The 19357-nt window shown below is 39.6% G+C and overlaps 1 protein-coding gene across 3 annotated transcripts in view; it reads right to left on the reverse strand.

Annotated features, from left to right (window-relative positions):
• EFHC2 (EF-hand domain containing 2) overlaps window positions 1-19357 on the reverse strand; it is a 183537-nt gene that overhangs the window by 38126 nt on the left and 126054 nt on the right. The window lies entirely within an intron of this gene.

Consider the following 19357-nt stretch of genomic DNA (forward strand, 5'->3'; position numbering starts at 1 on the left):
GCATATGGAGGTTCCCAGGCTAGGGTGGAATCAGAGCTGTAGCTGCCAGCCTACACCACAGCCACAGCAATGCCAGAACCGAACCACCTATACCACAGCTCATGGCAACGCTTAACCCACTGAATAAAGCCAGGGATCGAACTTGCTTCCTCATGGATGCTTGTCAGATTTGTTAACCACTGAGCCATGACGAGAACTCCCCAAAGTGATTCATTTCTACCATCTTCCTTTTCATTAACATTCATCCCGTGTTCCGGGATTATCTGACTCCAAGCAAACCTCACTTGTTTGGCTTTTTGTTTTTAACTCTTTCTCACTGGCCGTCAGATGTTTTAGGCCACGCTAAGCCCTGTGACAACTGGAGGGACCTTACATGGACGGTGACCTCATTTAAGCCCATGGATATTTACAGGTCACATGACTGGCTGAACACAAGACAGGATCTGTGCCTTTCAGGTCTTAAAATCAACTCTGTAATTCAAGACTTACTCATATCAAAACATATCAAACAAAATATAATCAGATTCTTAATTCTTTCTGAGCACGCACTTTAAAATATAAAGTTTATTGGCTTTATTCCATCATAAAAGGTACATATTTCTAAATATAGAAAATTTGGACAATATATAAAAAAGGAGGAGTTCCTGTAGTGGCTCAGTGGTTAATGAACCCGACTAGCATCCATGAGGACAAAGGTTCGATCCCTGGCCTCGCTTAGTAGGTTAAGGATCTAGTGATGGCATGAGCTGTGGTGTAGGTCACAGATGTGGCTCAGATCCCGTGTTGCTGTGGCTGTGGTGTAGGCCGGGGGCTACAGCTCCAAATGGACCCCTAGCCTGGGAACCTCCATATGACGCCAGTGCGGCCCTAAAAGACAAAAAGACAAAAAAGAAAAAAAAAAAGCCAGGAAAAAACCCTTACCACTCCCACCATCCAAATATAACCAAGTAATCATTCTGATATGCTTCCTCACAGTCTCAAATCTATGCATGGGTATCTAATTGTCTTTTTTTTCTTAATAGTTGTGAACATATTTTCTGTCTGCTTTTTTCATTTAACTAATACATTTCTTGGTAACACATATTTTCTGAAACCAAAATGCTAATGAATCCTTCTCTTAATGGATATTTCAAGGGCTTTTCTCAAAGTTTTATATAAATAATGTCATCATGAACATATTTATGCATAAACATTTGTCTGTATTTAAAGATAGTGTCTCAGAAGTACAATTAGGTGGACAAAAGGACATTTTAAAAAAATCTTGATACCTGGTGTCAAATTGCTTTTACCTTCCCACTGGCAACAAGCAAGAGGCAACATCAACAGATATTATCATTTTGAAAAGTGTTTCCTAACTCATCATGTAAAAATAATGTCTCATTTTAATCAACAGTGATTTGATTATTGAACATCTCTTATTTGCTTAGAAATTACATGTCTTCTGGAGTCTTCTGTCTGCACATGTCCCTTACCTATGTATCCATTCATTCATTCGTTCACTCAACAAACTCTAAATGAGTACTTACTCCATATCTGGCCACATTAACTGATGGAGAATAAAAGAAGAATGAACCAGATTTGACCCCCAGCCCCCAATGCCTGCATCCTAGAGTTAATCATGGGCCAAGAGGAAAGCTAAGTCAACAAGGTAGAAAAAGGGCTGTAATAAATATATGTCCAGCTGAGGAAAAGTACCCCTCATCCAGTCTGGCATGTATACGTGTGAAGGAGGAAAGAGAGGAAGGCTCCATAGCAGAGGTGGCAATGGAACAGACCTTGAAGACGAAAGACAATTTGTGGGTCAGAAAAGTAGGGTGGGGAGGGGAGGGAAGTTGGGGGAAATGGGAGAAAGAATCATATCCCTCGAGATACAAGGAGAGAAAGAGGACAGTCCATCTTAGGAGTTGTACAAAGTACTGGTGATAGGAGCTACCATTTAGCAGGTGCTTAGTGTATGCCACACGCTGATGTAACTGCTTCACATGCATGAACTCATGCAATCTCACAACAACCCTTTAAGTAAGAACTCTGATTATCCCCATTTTACAGATGAGGAACTAAGGCCCAGAGAGCTCCAGTCAATTGCCCAAGAGCTCCAGTAAGTACCGGAGCCAAGATGTGAACCTAGACAGTCAGGACTCTTAGGATGACTAGAACATAAGGAAATGAAGCAAGAGCTAAGTCAGAGAGCTGGCAGGTGGGGCCACCTAGGTTTCCTTCCAGGTGAAGGGACGCTCTCTAAGAGGGTCAAACAAGAGAGCACCAAGAACAAAGAGTTGGACGTGAGAGCACTCAGGAAGCAATGTGAGTGTAGGGATGCCAGCGAGGGCTGCGGGGGCAGAGGAAACAGGGCAAGAGAATGAGCTGAGAGGCATCAACTAGGTTGGATGGGAGTTCAGTGTCTGGGAGACAGGGCTGTCGTGGGAGCTAGCAGACGGGGTGCCTTTTCTACTGAGGTGAGAAAGGAGGGACGCAAAGTTGAGGATGCAAGGGTGTGGGGGAGCTTTGTATTTCAGCACCCCTATATTCTCTGTTAACCTGGAGATGAGGTGTTCTGTGGTGACTGGGAGGAAAATGGTGAAGGTACGAACTTAAGAGTGAGAAAGTTTGAAACATCCATTGTGGGGCATGGGAAAAGGCATAACTAGGCCTTGACTCATCCTTAACTGCTTCTTTATCCTTAACTGCCCACTGATCCATCAACTGGCCAGCCTGTCACCTGTGCCTTTGATTTCTTGGTCCCTGTTGATCCTTTCCCTTCAGCTTACAGAGACGTTCATGTCTCTCCCAACTTAAGACAACAGCAAAACCTAGCTGTTCATCTTCTGCCCAGCTAAGTCAGCCCAGTGGCATCCATCAGACTGGCAGAATCAGTCTCCCAACAGCAGCCTTGTGACAGTAAGGAGCCACAGTAGTGGTCTGACCCTCTTTGGACAAAGTCACCCTCCTGGGGTTCCTGGACAACTAAAGGGGAAGTGGAAAGGAAGAGATCTCAGGAGGAATATACTGATCATTCCTCAAGAGAAGTTCCTGATCATATGGCCCATGGGAGTTAAAGGATCAAACAGGAAAGTAAGAGAGAGGTGATCATGTGCCAACCTCATGAAGATGGAATGTGTCGTGATGGCTCCAAGGGCAATCAGGGGGCTCACATTTTGGTCAAGACTTCTCTGAGGACTTTCTTCCCCTGTGTTCTGTTTTGGTGTTTTCAGTTTTTTATGTACTGTTGCCATTACCTTCTATTGCTGCTTGACTTTTGCAATAAACAGTATACTAGGTTTGCGCTTAGGTTCTGCAATATTTGTTTCCAAATAAGGAACACTGTTCTATGCTTATATTTATTTTGTCCTAAATAATAAGTTTTAAAATAATAAAATAATAAAAAAATAAAAATAATAAAATATATTTATTTTGTCCTAAATAATAAGTTTTAAAATAATATAAAAGTATAAGAAGTTCCACACTGAATCTCTGTACCACCTCAAGCCTAGTCCCACTCCCCCAGATTTTGTTTCACCCAACTTTACTGACATATAAATGACAAAATAATACATATTTAAAGTGTACAGTGCGATTATTTGATATACATATACGCTGTGAAATGATTATTAGATTCTGTGAATATATTTAGAATTCTATCTTGGTTAAGCTGAAATTGCCCTAAAGCATTTAAAACTTATATCTACCTAATTTTCAAAGATAAGGATGAAACAGAATTTTACTCTCAAGATAAAAGTATGGGGAATTCAGCCCTTAGTTTCCCTACTCTCTCTATTTGGCTATTTTATCTGTGGTATAAACCAAGGTGTCTTCCTTTTAAATTTTTCTAATAATAGCATTTGCTTCTTGAAATAATGTTTTATCTTTGAATTCAGATGGATAATCATGTGTGTGTGAGAAAGAGAAACTGTTTTAGTGTTCAGTGCTGTTCCAATTTTTCAAGACAAGATGTCCTCCTTGAGTTCTTAATTTTGACTTTTTAGGCTCTGTGGTCTTTTATTAAAGTAATATATTACTTTGAGTACTTTACTAAAGAAACTATACTATAGTTTGTTTTCTTGAATATTTAAAAACATCTGGGAGTTCCACTGTGATGCAGCAAAAATGAATCCTACTAGTATCCACGAGCGTGCAGGTTCAATCCCTAGCCTCGCTCAGTGAGCTGGGGATCCGGCGTTGTTGTGAGCTGTGGTGCAGGCCAGCAGCTGCAGCTCCAATTCAACCCCTAGTCTGGGAACTTACATATGCCACGGGTGTGGCCCTAAAAAGTAAATAATAAATAAACACACACATACATACATACATTTCTATTGTCTCCATGTACAAAAAACAACTTGTTCTCAATCTGTTCACTCTCAAAGCACTGAAGATTTAAGCCACCGTCTCCTTGCGTTAACTGAAGCCATATCTTTGTGATTTTCGGTCACTGGTTCTGTTGTTGGTGGAGGTTTTTTTAAGTTTTATTTTGTATATATTTTGCCTTGATAAGCCTTATAAGATTCTTATTTTTTAAAAAAATGTTTTGGGCATGCCCATGACACGCTAAAGTTCCCAGTCAGGGATCGAACCCAAGCCACAGCAGTCACAATGCTGTAATCCTTAACTGCTAGGCCACCAGGGAATGCTCAAGAATCTTTTCTTTAAAGATTTATATATATTTATATATTTAAATAATGATTTTTATTTTTTCCATTATAGCTGATTTATAGTGTTCTGTCAATTTTCTGCTGCACAGAAAGGTGACCCAGTGACACATACACATATACATTTTTTTTTCTCACATTATCATGCTCCATCACGAGTGACCACTTTCCGAAGTATTGCCTTTGGAACAGAATCTTTTCTTATATATGACCTCCAAATTTTTCCCAAGGTATATCTAGCAATCCCCTTTCATATATTTTGCATAGAACAAAGTGAAATCTCTTTGATTTCTGGACATGCCATTTTTAGCTTAGAAAGGATTTTTCTTTAAAAATTATCATTACTTTAGTTCCATTTGTTCAATTTCCTCACTACGTACATTTCTGCTCTATTCTTTTTCAAGTTTCATCTCTTTTTTTTTTTTTTTTTGTTGTTGTTGTTGTTGTTGTTGTTGTTGCTATTTCTTGGGCCGCTCCCGCGGCATATGGAGGTTCCCAGGTTAGGGGTCTAATCGGAGCTGTAGCCACCGGCCTACGCCAGAGCCACAGCAACGCGGGATCCGAGCCGCGTCTGCAACCTACACCACAGCTCACGGCAACGCCGGATCGTTAACCCACTGAGCAAGGGCAGGGACCGAACCCGCGACCTCATGGTTCCTAGTCGGATTCGTTAACCACTGCGCCACGACGGGAACTCCTTGTTTTGTTCTGTTTGAGGGTGTTTCTAAAGCTAGTTCTTTGGTTTACTACTGAGTTTTCTGCATTGTCCAGTCTCCTATTAGTGCCTCCTAGTCAGTTTTTACTTCAGAAAATATGTGTTTCGTACATTTTAATATAACTCTTGCCTTCCTTTGGTCTGTTTACTTTTCAAAATGGCCTGCTCTTGTTGAGACCACCATACATCTGGTTGTAACCATAACTAGGTTCTAAAAACAAATAAAAACCAATTTTTTATACAAGAAATCACTTTCAGAATCTGCATGGATTCTCCTACACTGCATGGTTTGGTTTCTCTCTGTTCATACGCCCTTATGAAGACGTTTCTAGCGCGGGCTGGGCATTGGTGTGAAGCTGTACTTAACCAAATTCCACAGGTTCTGTCACAGGATGGGGTGTAAGTGTATCTGGGCCGAGGGCGGGGGGGGTGGTTATTAAGGAAAGGAGGGATCCAGTCACGCCCATCCTCAATAAATGTATCTAAGTCAACAGGAAAGCAGGAGGGAGGGAGGGAGGGGAGACAAGCTTTTGATTCCGAGACCAAGAAGCCAAATTTGAGGTGGAGGATCGGTAGGGAAAGAAGAAACTAAGTTGCAGAGAAAAGGCTGGGAGCCTTGTCCCAATACCCCAAACATTGGCAGAGGGACTCTAAAAGAGCCTCTCCATGCTTGTTGTCCCCAGAGCTGTGCAGGTCACAATCTGAACAGCCCTTACGGTGGTCCTTCCCTAGAACCACTGAATCACATGGAAGCCCCAGGGCAGACTCTTTGGCTTACGCTCAATTGACAGATTGTCATTAAGGCAACTGGGTCTCCTATGCCAGGAAATAAATCAGAAAAGGAAGAAATATAAGTCCATCAATGAATAAAATACTTCCTTATCACAATATGGAGAAGGACAATTTCTTTCTTTCTTTTTTTTTGGCCACACCCATGAAAATATGCAGAAGCTCCTGGGCCAGGGATAGAACCCATGCCACAGCAGTGACCACAGCCACAGCAGCGACAATGCAGATCCTTAACCTGCAGAGCCATCAGGGAACTCCAACCATTTCTTACATTTTATTGTCATGGCCTACTTTTTGATTTGTTCTGGTCTTCTATTAAGACTGCTGAGCTTGGGAGGGAACAGCACTAAAATGAGGATTAAATCACTTATCTGAATTAGAAGTCACAGACAGAACCTAGGCAATTGACCTGACTATGTTTTGACAGTGGCTGGAACTATTAAAGTTTGCCATGTCCGTAAGAGATCATTTTCAGTCCAGGTAACATAATGAGAACTTATTCCTGCCTCCTTGTTTTAAACACCCTGTGCTTAAATTACATAATGAATCCTAGTGTGCAGCTACAGACCATCAGACCTAAAAATAGCAGTTTTAAAATACTAGAAATCATATGCTGATAGCCTCATCTATAAAGCATACGTGGCTCTACATCAAAAATAAAGTAAATATGCTCATCTATTAAGAGTTTGACATTTCTAGAAAAAAAAGAGAAATGAGCTGGAATCAATTAAGATAAAACAAAATCAGGAAGCTGGCTATCAGTCACAAGCCTAACTTGCCTGCCACTTCAGGAGCCATGTCCTCCACCCTGGGCAGGAGGGAGCTTCTCCAGCAGGCGCTGGACATGGTCCTTCCTAAGCCACACAATGGTCACACCCAGGGTCTAGTCTGCCCAGAGCTGACCTGCAGCACCAGTGACTAGCCAGGGTCTCAGCAACTTCAGGCCTGTCTCCTGCAGGCGGAATGAACCCAGACGGTGGCAGCAGGTACAGCCAGAACAGGGAAGGGCCTCCATGCCTCAGGAGGGTGATGAGCTTTAGTCATTTCCATCTCCTCTGCGGGATACTGTGTCACATCCCCCAATTCTCCATTTCTCCCTGTACCTGCAACCATTCCCACGGGACTCTGTTGTTTCACCTTCCAAAGGGGCACGATTTCTTCCCCGCTCCTTGACAACGCGGTCAGCCATAGGACTTGCTCTGGCCAACACAATCATGTGGAAGTCAAGGTGTGCCAGTTCTGAGTCTAAGCCCCAAGAGGTCTTCCATGTTTCTTGTTCCCTGACTGCACGTCCACCGTTGCCCTAAGATTGACCTGCTCAAGTCAGCCCACTGCTCCCTGGAGAAGTAGAGATGTGCGGAATGGAGCTGCCCCAGCTGGGTCCAGCCCAGATGAACTGGCTCCCAACTACCCCACAGATGTATGAGCTAAATAAATGCTTCCTTTGCATGCCACTGCAATTTTGAGGTCATTTGTCAAACAACAAAAGGGTGGCAAAAGATGACTGATCCCCTCTCCCAGGGCCTACCTTCTTGCACTTGCCTCTCCTCCTTTGTGTCGATGTCAGCAAGAGGCATCTTCATGCCTCAGGTTAAGATGGACCTCAGGAAGCTGGGCACCTGGGCCATGGCACATGATGCCCTTAGCAGAAATGCTCTGACTCCACAGCAGTCTGGTGGAATGCTACGGTTGAGTTCTGAGGGATGCTGTCAGAGACAGCCCCCTGGAGCTCGTGTCCCTGGCTGCCCTGTGCCTACCATGCAGCTACCAGAGGGTCCTCTCTGTGAGTGGCCAGGGAAGAATGTCTTTCTTGGGCTCCGCATTAGGATTCCTTCTCCTAAGCAATGGGCTTCATATGTTGCTTCATGCTCACGGTCTCCTGCTTTGTGCTGGCCTGTGGCTGACCTCTGATAAATGCCCATGACTTCAGAGTCTGTAAATACACTCTGTGTGTCAACTCTGCCCTGGATCCACAGTTCTTTCCCACTTTTATTTTTTCCCCTCACTTTTATCATTTGTATATCCATGTTATGAGACAGAAGTGTTGGCATCTTAGTAACTCACTTAAAACCCTTTTCTGAAAAAAAGGCAAAGTATAAATAAATATAAAACCCCATATAATAGAAGAAAAATTGAAGAGGTATATACCCAGGAAAATTTTTAAATCCTACCCCAACTGCTCTCACTCCAGAAGAGAGCCTTCTGGAAAGGATAGAGTCAAGAAAGACTGAAATGAGAGCAGCGATCTCAAGCTTGATACAAACAATTGCTGGACCATCCGGAAGCACACACATGCCTTCTAGACCCAGAAAGTGTTAAGTTCTGTGTGGCCAGTGGTGAGAGGAAGTGAATGGCACGCATGTAACTGGGCATTTACTGGCTTGGTGTTTAACATATTGTAATTCATTTTATCCCCTCAGTCATCTCCTGAATTATTCTCATTTCACAGATGAAGACCATAAGGCATTAGAGAGGCACAATGAGGAGTCAAACTTAGCTAGTTTTACCCTAAATCTTAACTCATGACGAAACTGCTAGACTACCTGGTGCAAATCCCAGCACTGAGACTTAGTACGTGACTTGGGTAGCTTTCTTAAAGCGCTCTGTGCCTCAGTTTTCTCACTGGCAAAATGGGTGTAAGAATCATATGTATTTTTCAGGACAGCTGTGAGGATTAAATAAGCTAATATATAGAAAGCATTTAGTACAGCACTTGTCATGAGGTAAGCAGCATAAACGTTTTAGCTATTTTTTTATTGAAATATAATTGACATGCAATATTATATTAGTTTCAGTTGAACAACACAGTGATTAAATATTGTTACACATTATACTCCATGTAAAGTTACTACAAAATAATGGCTGTTTCCCTATGTGGTACAACATGTCCTTGTTGTTATTTATTTTATTCATACTAGTGTCTGTCTCTTAATAGTATACCCCATCACACCCCGACCCTCCTTCTCTGCACTCGTAACCACTAATTTGTTCTCTATATCTGAGTCCATTTCTGTTCTCTATTTTTTTTCCTCTATTTCACTAAGTTTAATAATCTCTAGGTCCAGCCAGGCTATCACAAATGGCAGAATTTCATCCTTTTTATAGCTGAGTGATATTCTGAATATTTCACACACACACACACACACACACACACACACCATTATCTTCTTTATCCACTCATCTGCTGATGTACACTTAGGTTCCATCTATATCTTGGCAACTGTAAGTAATGCTGCTATGAACATTGGGGTGCATGTACCTTTTCAAATCAGTGTTTGTGTTTCCCTCAGATACATACCCAGGAGTGGAATTGCTGGATCATATCATAGTTCTGTTTTCCGTTGAGGAAACTCCATACTGTTTTCCATTGTAGCTGTACCAATTTTCATTCCTATGAATAGTGTACTAGAGGGGTTCCCTTTTCTCCATATCCTCGCCAACATTTGTTATTTGTAGACTTTTTTTATAACAGCCTTTTTTTTATACAGTTATGGGGTGATATCTCATTGTGGTTTTGATTTGCACCTCTCTGATGACTAGCAATGTCAAGCAATTTTTCATGTGGCTATTGGCCATCTGTGTATCTTCTTTGGAAAAATGTTTCTTCAGGTCTTCTGCCCATTTTTAAATTGAGATCTTGGGTTTATTTCTGGGCTCTCTATTCTGTTCCATTGATTTATGTGTCTGTTTTTTGTGCCAGTACAATGCTATTTTGATGACTGTAGCTTTGCAGTATAGCCTGAAGTCATGGAGCATGAGGCCCCCAGCTTTGTTCCTTTTTCTCAAGATTGCTTTGGGAATCTGGGGTATTTTTTGGTTCCATACACATTTTAGGATTATTCTAGTTCTGTGAAAAATGTCATGGGTATTTCCATAGGGATTACATTAAATCTATGGATTGTTTTGGATAGTATGGACATTTTAACAATATTAATGCTTCCAATCTAAGAATACAAAATATCTATTTCTTATTGTTTTCAAACTCCTTCATTAATGTTTTATAGTTTTCAGAATAGAGGTCTTCCATTTCTTTGGTGAAGTTTATTCCTAAGTTTTTCATTCTTTCTGATGCACTTGTAAATGGGATTGTTTCCTTAATTTCTCTGATAGCTCATTATTAGTGTATTAAAAAAGCAATAAATTTCTGTATGTTACTAATGTATCCTGAAACTTTACTGAATTATTTATTAGTTCTAATGGTTTTTGGGTGGAGACTTCAGGCTTTTCTATATGGAGTAACATGTCACCTGCAAATAGTGACAGTTTTACTTCTTCCCTTCCTATTTAGATGCCTTTTATTTCTTTCTTGTCTCACTGCTGTGACTAGGACTATGTTAAATAGAAGTGGCAAGAGTGCACATCACATCCTTGTCTTGTTCCTGATTTTGGAGAAAAAGCTTTCAGTTTTTCACCATTGGGTCTGATATGAGCTGTCAGCTTGTCATAAATGGCTTTTATTATGTTGGACATGTTCTCTTTAAACCAACTTTGATGAGTTTTTATCATAAATGGACACTGAATTTTGGCAGGTGTTTTTTATGCATCTATTGAGATGATTATATAATTTTTATCCACCTTTTTTCTTAATGTGGTATATCACACTGATTGATTTGCAAATAACTGACCCATCTTTGCATCCCTGGAATAAATCCCACTTAATTGTGGTGTATGATCCTTTTTACATACTGTTGAATTTAATTGGTTAACATTTTGTTGAGGACTTCTGAATCTATATTCATCAGAGATACTGGCCTGAATTCTTTTTTTTCTAGTGTCTTTGTTTGGTTTTTGTATCAGGTAATGGTGGCCTCATGGAATGAATGTGGAAATGTTCTATCCTCTTCAATTTTTTGGAATAGTTTGAGAAGGATAGGCATTAGCTCTTGTTTACATATCTGGGAGAACTCCCATGTGAAGCCAGCTGGTGCTGGAGTTTTATCTGCTGGGAGTTTTTTCAAAAATCATCATTATAAATTCAATTTCACTACTAGTGTTTGGTCTATTCAGAATGTCTATTTGTTTCTGTTCTAGTCTTGGATGGTTGTATATTTTTAGAAATTTGTCCATTTCTTCTAGGTTGTCCAATTTGTTGGCATATAACTGTTCATAGTATTATTCTCTTATGATTTTTTTTTTATCTCTGTGGTATTGGTTTTTATTTCTCCGCCTTCATTTATTATTTTATTTAGATCCTCTCTCTTTTCTTCTTGATGAGCCTGGCTAAAAGTTTATAAATTTTATTTTTCTTTTCAAAGAACTGGCTCTCGGTTTCAGGGAACTTTTTCTATTGGGTTTATTTATTTATTTATTTATTTGGTCTCTATTTTATTTATATCCTCTCTGATTTTTATTACTTCCTTCCTTTTGCTGACTCCGGGCTTTGTTTGTTCTTCTTTTTCTAATTCCTTTAGCTAAAAGGTTAGGTTGTTTGAGATTTTTCTTATTTCTGAAGGAGGCCTATACTGCTATAACTTTCCCTCTCAGAAGTGCTTTTTACTACATTCCACAGATTTTGGAAAGTTCTGTTTACATTTTCATTTCTTGCAAGGTATTTTCTGATTTCTTCATGACCCATTTGTTTTTTAGCAGAATGTTGTTCCATCACGTGTTTCTGCTTTTCCCATTTTTCTTCTTGTATTTGATTTCTAGTTTCATATTATTGTGGTCAGAAAAAATGCGTGGTAAAATTTCTTAAATTTGCTGAGACTTGTTTTGTGGCCTAGCATGCGCTCTATCCTGGAGAATGTTCCATGTGCACTTGAAAAGGATGTGTATTCCGCTATTTTGGGATGGAATATCCTGTAGATATCTATTAAGTCCAACTGGTGTATGATGTCATATAAAACCACTGTTGCCTTACTGATTTTCTGTCTGGATATGTCCATTGATGTCACTGAGGTGTTAACATCCTCTAATACTAGTGTATTGTTGTCAATTTCTCTGTTTAGGTCTGTTAATATTTGTTTTATATATTTAGATGCCCCTGTATTTAGTGCACATATGTCAATAAGTATAATACCCTCTTCTTATATTGATCCTTTTATCATTATATAATGCCCTTCTTTGTCTTTCGTTATAGACCTTAAAGTTTGCTTCACCTGAGCATTGCTTTCTTATTGTTTCCATCTACATGAAATATCTTTTTCCATACCCACACTTTCAGTATATGTGTCTTTAGTTCTGAAGTGAGTCTCTTGTAAGCAGCTATGGGTCTTGTTTTTTATCCAGCCACCCTATGTCTTTTGATTGGAGCATTTATCCCATTGACATCTACAGAAATTATTAACGTGGACTTCCTGTTGTGGCTTGGGGGTAACAAACCTGACTTGTATCCATGAGGATGTGGTTTGATCCCTGGCCCCAGTTAGTGGGTTAAGGATCCAGCGTTGCTGTGAGTTGCAGTGTAGGTCACAGATGTGACTTGGATCTCATGCAGCTGTGGCTGTGGTGTAGCCAGCAGCTGTAGCTCTGATTCAAACTCTAGTCTGGGAACTTCCATATGCTATGGGTGTGGCCCTAAAAACCAAAAAAAGAAAAAAGAAAAACATTATTGATGTATATATTGTATATATACTTATTACCATTTTGTTATTTGTTTTATGGTTGTTCTTGTAGTCTTCCCTGTTCTTTTCTTTCTTTCTTTTTTTTTTTTTTTTGTCTTTTTAGGGCTGCACCTGTGGCCTATGGAGGTTCCCAGGTTAGGAGTCTAATAGAAGCTGTTGCTGCTGGTCTATGCCAGAGCCACAGCAATGCCAGATCCAAGCTGCATCTGTGACCTACACCACAGCTCACGGCAATGCTGGATCCTTAACCCACTGAGCGAGGCCAGGAATCGAACCCTCAACCTCATGTTTCCTAGTCGGATTTGTTTCCGCTGTGCCACAACAGGAACTTTTTTCTTTCTTTTTTTTTTTCTTTTCTTCTTTTAGTTTCCTCCCTTGTGGCTTGATTACTTTCTTTAGCGGTATGCTTATGTTCCTACCCCTCTTGTTTTTGTGTATTTATTGTAAGTTTTTGATTTGTGATTACCATGGGGTTCATATAAGTTGACATATAACTATATTTGCTTTAAACAGTGAGTCTTAAGTTCAAACACATTCTAAAAGATCTACATTTTTTACTCCCTTCCCTGACACTGTTTCTGATGTCATATTTTACATTTCCATGTTTATCTCTTTATTGGTTATTGTAGTTATACTTGACATTAAAATTTTTTGTCTTTTAATCTTTGTACTAATTTACCTACATGGTGGTCCTCAACCTTTAGTATATATTTGCCTTTGATAGTGGGATTTCTCCTTTCCTATAGATACTTACTGTTATAATCTTTTCTTTTCCACTTAGAGAAGACCCTTTAACATTTCTTTCAGAGTTGGTTTGGTACTGATGAACTCTTTTAGTTTTTGCTTGTCTAAGAAGTTCTTCATCTTTCCTTCAATTATAAATGATAATCTTGTTGGATAGAGTATCCTAGCTTGCAGGGGTTTTTGTTGTTGTTGTTGTGTTTTGTGGGTTTTTTTTTATTTTCAGCACTTTACATATATCATGACACTCCCTTCTGGCCTGCAGAGTTTCTGCAGAAAAATCATCTGATAAGACTTGCAAAGAGTCCCTTTGCATATGACTCTTTGTTTTTCTCCTGCTGCCTTTAGAATTCTCTTTAACTTCTGCCATTTTAATTATGATATGTCATGGTGTGGGTCTGTTTGGATTCACTTTGTTTGGGACCCTCTGTGCTTCTTGTACCTGGAAATTTGTTTCCTTTTTTTATATTTATATTTAAAAGTTTTACTTTTTATTATTATATTTATATCTTTTCACTGAATGAAAGATTCTTTAAATTCTATAGTGCTTTACAACTTTCAAAAGTTCCCAAAAATTACATTAATAAGTTTCACACACGATTTTATGTAATCCTGTAATAATTTTTTTCCCTCTGCCCCAATTGACCCTCGCCCTTCCCTCTCTCCATTGGTAACCACTAGGAGTCACTTCTTTTTTGTTTTATGCACAAGATTATTATATTTTTTAGATTCCACCTATAAGTGAGATCATACAGTACTTGTCTTTCTCTGACTTCACTTAGCATAATACCCTCCAAGTCAATCTATGTTGCTGCAAATGGCAACATTTCATTTTTTTATGGCTGGGTAGCATTTCATTGTGTGTATATATATATACATACCACATCTTCTTTATCCATTCATCTCTTAATGGACCCTTAGTTTGCTTTCATATCTTGGCAATTGTAAATAATGCTGCCATAAACACTGGGGTGTACGTATCTTTTCAAATTTTAGTAGTTTTGGGGTTTTTTTCAGATATATACCCAGGCATAGAATTGCTGGGTCATATGGTAGTCCTATTTTTAGTTTCTTGAGAAACCTCCATACTGTTTTCCATAGTGGCTAAAAGAATTTACATTCCCACCAACAGTGTATGAAGGTTCCCTTTTCTTTACATCCTTGGCGATATTTGTTGTGTCCTTTTTGATTTTCTACTTCCTTGTTAAAATTCTCATTGTGTTCATTTTTTCCCCTGATTCGCTCAGCATTCTTATTATTAATGCTTTGAATTCTTTATCTGTTAAATTGTTTATTTCTGTTTCAAGGGGTTTTTTTCCCCCAGAGGTTTTTCTTGTACACTTCCGACTGAGACAAATTTTTCTGTCTTCTCATTTTGCCTCTCTCTCTCTCTCTCTCTCTCTCTCTCTCTCTGAAATTAGGTGAAACAGCTATCTATGGTGGTCCTAAAGAGATATCTTTGTATGGGAGCATCCCTATACAGCTGCACATGCCCAGTGGCTTTGGTGAAAGAGCTGGGTTTGATGTGAACACAGATCACATCTTTCTTCAAGATGTGCTGGAAGCTATCACCTTGGTAGGAGATGGGGCTGGAGATGGAGGAATAAAGGCAGAGATAGGTGTGAGGTGGGGCTTCTCCTCAGCTCAGGGACCATCACCACCCTATCAAAGGCAGAGTCAGGTCCCAAGTTGCTGGAGCAGAAATCCTGAAGGTCATGTCTGAGCAGGCTCAGTTCCATTTAAGTGTGTGGTGTTGCCTCTCTCAGCAGCAACCTTACCCCACAGAGGAGCAGTGCTGGAACAAGAAGGCTGGTGTGGGTATTTGGTGAGGGTTGAGGCATGGGCTGTGCTTATCTGGCCACTGTCAGGAATCTAGACTGCCTTTGATGCACCACCTGTGTGATCTCCAGAAATGGCTGTCCCCTCCCTGCTCAGACTGCTTAGAGTTTGAACCACCTCAGTGTCTCATGGCTAGGCTTTTTCCTCAGTCATGGCATCCCTCAATCCAGCATGGAGCTGCAATGTAAGGCAAGTAGTGCTGGAGCATTCACTTGGCTCAGGCTGGGGCTTGTGCTGGGGTGGTTGCAAGAAACTAATTAGCCACCTATGTGGTTTTAATCACCCTCTCTGACCTCTTTCAGAGCAAGCAAGCATTAGTGTGCTCCTCATAAGCCAACTCCATGCTTCTCACAGCCTTCCTTAGTGACAGTGGCACTCTAACCAAGGGGGCTCATGCTCCCTTTGTTAGACCTCAGATCGGAGACACCCAACAGGTGGCATGAACTACTCACTTCCCATGGAGGGTCTCCACCAGCGTAACCTCCCTTTTATTCTGAATCCTCTCCCAGGGCCACAGGTCCCAACCTGATGGCTTCTCTTCCCTTCCTACCCAATTCCATATGAATCTTTCTCATAGCCTTGATTGTATGGGAGTCTTTCTGCTAGTTTTCAGTTTTGAGTGAGAACTGTTCCACATGTAGATGTATTTTTGATGTGTCTGTGCAGGGAGGAGAGCATGTCCTCTTACTCTGCTATCTTGATACAGGTCTCCAAAATCAAGGATTAGCTATTATAATTACTAGAAAGTATTAGAATAAACTGCCCTTCAGGAAAGGCCAAAATCAGTTAAGACTCCCCTTTTGACAGGATCCTAAGTACTATGTGAATGAAAACTGAATACAAACAAAGGTCACTGCCTTTGTTCATGCATGTATTCATTTATTTTTCAACTAATGTGCATGAGGGAATAAAAAGATGTGCTGAGCGACACCAGCCATAAATGCAATGAGGTCAAGGAAGCAGGGATCACTGTGAGCTGGGCTGGTCAAGAAAATCTTAAGAGAAGAAATGGAAACTTTCTCTTCAAGGGTAGGAGAAAGCTGGGCAGCAAAGGAGAGACACCCACTCCCCTCCAAAATGGTGTGGAAAGAGAATGATATAGATTGGCCCAGAAATAGTAGTACCAGGTCCCACAGTGGTTGATGGAGGTTCACAGATGAGGCTGGCATTCTCTGAGGGCAGCTCATTCATCTTGGAACCTCTATCAACCACCATGGGACCTGATACAGAATAGCTACCTAATATATATTTACTGAATGAATGAATGAATGAATGATAAATGTACATAGCTAAACATCACACTATGAAGCACACCTTCCATAACTGAGTTGCATAATTTACGCTGATGAAAATCAGCCAGATGGGATTGGCCCTGTGGTGGCCCAAGTGTCATTTCCTCCCTGCCCTGTAGTATTCTACTATCATTTTACATCATAATTTTTACATCATAATTCTCCCCCTTAGGAACTAAAATTTAGCATATAGTTACTGTTCTCATTTTTAAAAAATAAAATTTGGACTCTAATTAAAGAAAGCCTGGGTGGCACTAACCCAGTCGTTTGTTAGCAACTAATGGCCACACAGTTGCCTTGCTATTATTCATAGAAACTTCATTTAGAAAAGAGACCATTAGAACACTGTATTTTGGATGAAATAGTAGTTTCACTGTTAACGATTTACCCACTCCCACAAGAATATAATCATGGAAAAAGAAATAAAAGAAACACAGTATAAATATATATGTATATATAAAACCTCAGAAAAGGAGTTGGTCCTTTTTCCACTCTTTAGAAACATAAAAAAATAGTCTATCTGTTTTGGCACAACATTATATAGTTTATTTACTCTAAAATGCCAAGAATTTTTTCTAGCATCCTATAAAACTCAAGGCTTTAAGAATGGATATGCTTCAAAAATAGAAAGAGAAAAGCCTGAGAGTTATTAAGATTTTTAAATAGTGGAGCTGATTTAACTAGGTCTATACGAGCAAAGCCAAATCCACTTCAACATAGGTATTAATAATGATGTGACATTCTCCAATAATGTGTCTAGTCTGTATTTTCTCCAGTGTAACTTTAGAGAGTCTGTATGATGTGGTAGAGAGATTATGTGTGGCAAAATGGTAGATGAGACAGCAATTAAAACGCACACTCCAGGCTGAGTTTGCAAAAAATGGAAAGAAAACATGCCAGATACCAAGGTAAAGAGGGAGTTGATAATATAGCCAGAGAAGAAGGTGTACAAACTAAGAGGGTGGCACCTGGGGGAGGTGGAAATCAAACACTATTAGGAGGTAAGAGCTTGGATTTTAATGTTCACTCAGGCACAAGACACAACAAGGCTTCTGGCCAAGGAAAGTAGCAATTTGGAACTCCTACACATGAAACCTGGGTATAAAGCTAGAACTATTAAAGACTGCAATTGAAATGAAAGAAGGATTAATAAATTCTAACATTTTACAGAGATGACAATGAACCTTTTCTCTGCATCTCTGTATAAAAAGGGAGGGAGAGAGGAAAAAAGGGATGGAGGGATGGAGGGAAGAAGGAAGGAAGGAAAGGATAGACAGATTACCTGATAGAACTCAAAGCCAATATTCTGCCTAATACGAATTTGTAGTACATACTTATTTTACCCACTATAGAAAGCTCCAAGGCAATACATTAATATCAAAATTAAGATTAAATTAAATTCAGTTTATAAGCATGTCTGGAGAGACAAAATCAATACTCTTGCTGGATGCTAAAATTAGTGGGTGAAAGCTTTGAGGGAAAGCAGGATTTGCACAGTCTCAAAGTATCTCTCTTAATGTATGTATTCACTATGAAAGGAAAGACGCAGAAATTTGACAAATACCATCTTAATAAAGTGACCCAGGTCAATATCACCAGTAATAAGACATATCGACATCATGAGCCCCTTGATACGATGCACTAAGAAGGATGCATCATTTCTGCAGCATTCGTGCCAAAAATGCATGATCTTAGTCCAACCATGAGAAAGTATCAGAAAAATCCAAATCGAGGGACATTTGATAAACTACCTAATTCACAAAACTTAACAATATCAAGGTCATAAAAGACAAGGAAAGAATGAGGCACTGTTACAGATCACAAAAGACTAAGAAGAAACAACAACTAATGCAATGTGGGATCCTAAATAGGATCCTGGGAAAGAAAAAAAAGACACTGGTAAAATTCAAATAAATTGTCCCAGTGTTAACTTCCTGGCTTTGGTAACAGCACTATGGTAAGATGCTAACATTGGAAGAAGCTGGGTAGGAGTATATGGGAACTCTCTGTACTATTCTGTAACTGTTCTGTAAGTCTACAATTAGTTCAAAACAAAAGCTACTCTGAAAGGCTAACTCAAGCAACAAAGGAACAAGGAAGTGGAGGAAGAAAGTCCAGTTTAAGATGAGCTTAGAAGACAAAAGGAAATAATCCACCATGAATGAGAGTCAGCAGATGTAACAGAAGGACTAGTACCCCCATGAACTGGGGACAACAGAACAAAAATCAGTAATGGACTATGAAATTATTATGATTACAATGACAGAAGAGATAAAAATGGAGAAACAATAAGAACAAAATGTCATGGAAAATAATAGAAAAATTTAAAACACATACATGCATGCATGTGTGCACACACAGATGCACACAAAACTAAACAGCATTTAGCGAACTGGAAGGTACACTGAATCAATGAACTGAATGATGAATTTTAGGAAAATTCCAAGAATGCAGCACATAATAAAGAATAAATGAAAAGAAGCAATGAGAGGTTAAAAGACATGGAAAAGAGAGAGAAGTCTGACAACTGGTTAAGAGGAAAACAGCTTCAGGGTTTGAGAAGAAAAACAAGAGAGAATGGGTAAGAGATAATAGCTGAGAATAATTCTCAGACTGAAAAATTACAAATAGTACCCAGAGACACTGTAATGAAACTTCAGAATACCAAAAACAAAGAGGCAACCAGAAGGAAAAAAAGGCATATGACTACAAGGGAACAATTACATTAATAAGAAATTTACCAACAACCACAACGGAGGGCAATAGAAGACAAGA

Source organism: Sus scrofa, chromosome X, assembly GCF_054392235.1.
Source record: "Sus scrofa isolate SSC_HxYL_T2T_F1_AM1 chromosome X, Sscrofa_HxYL_maternal_Yorkshire_Landrace_v2.0, whole genome shotgun sequence".
Classification (NCBI taxonomy): domain Eukaryota; kingdom Metazoa; phylum Chordata; class Mammalia; order Artiodactyla; family Suidae; genus Sus; species Sus scrofa.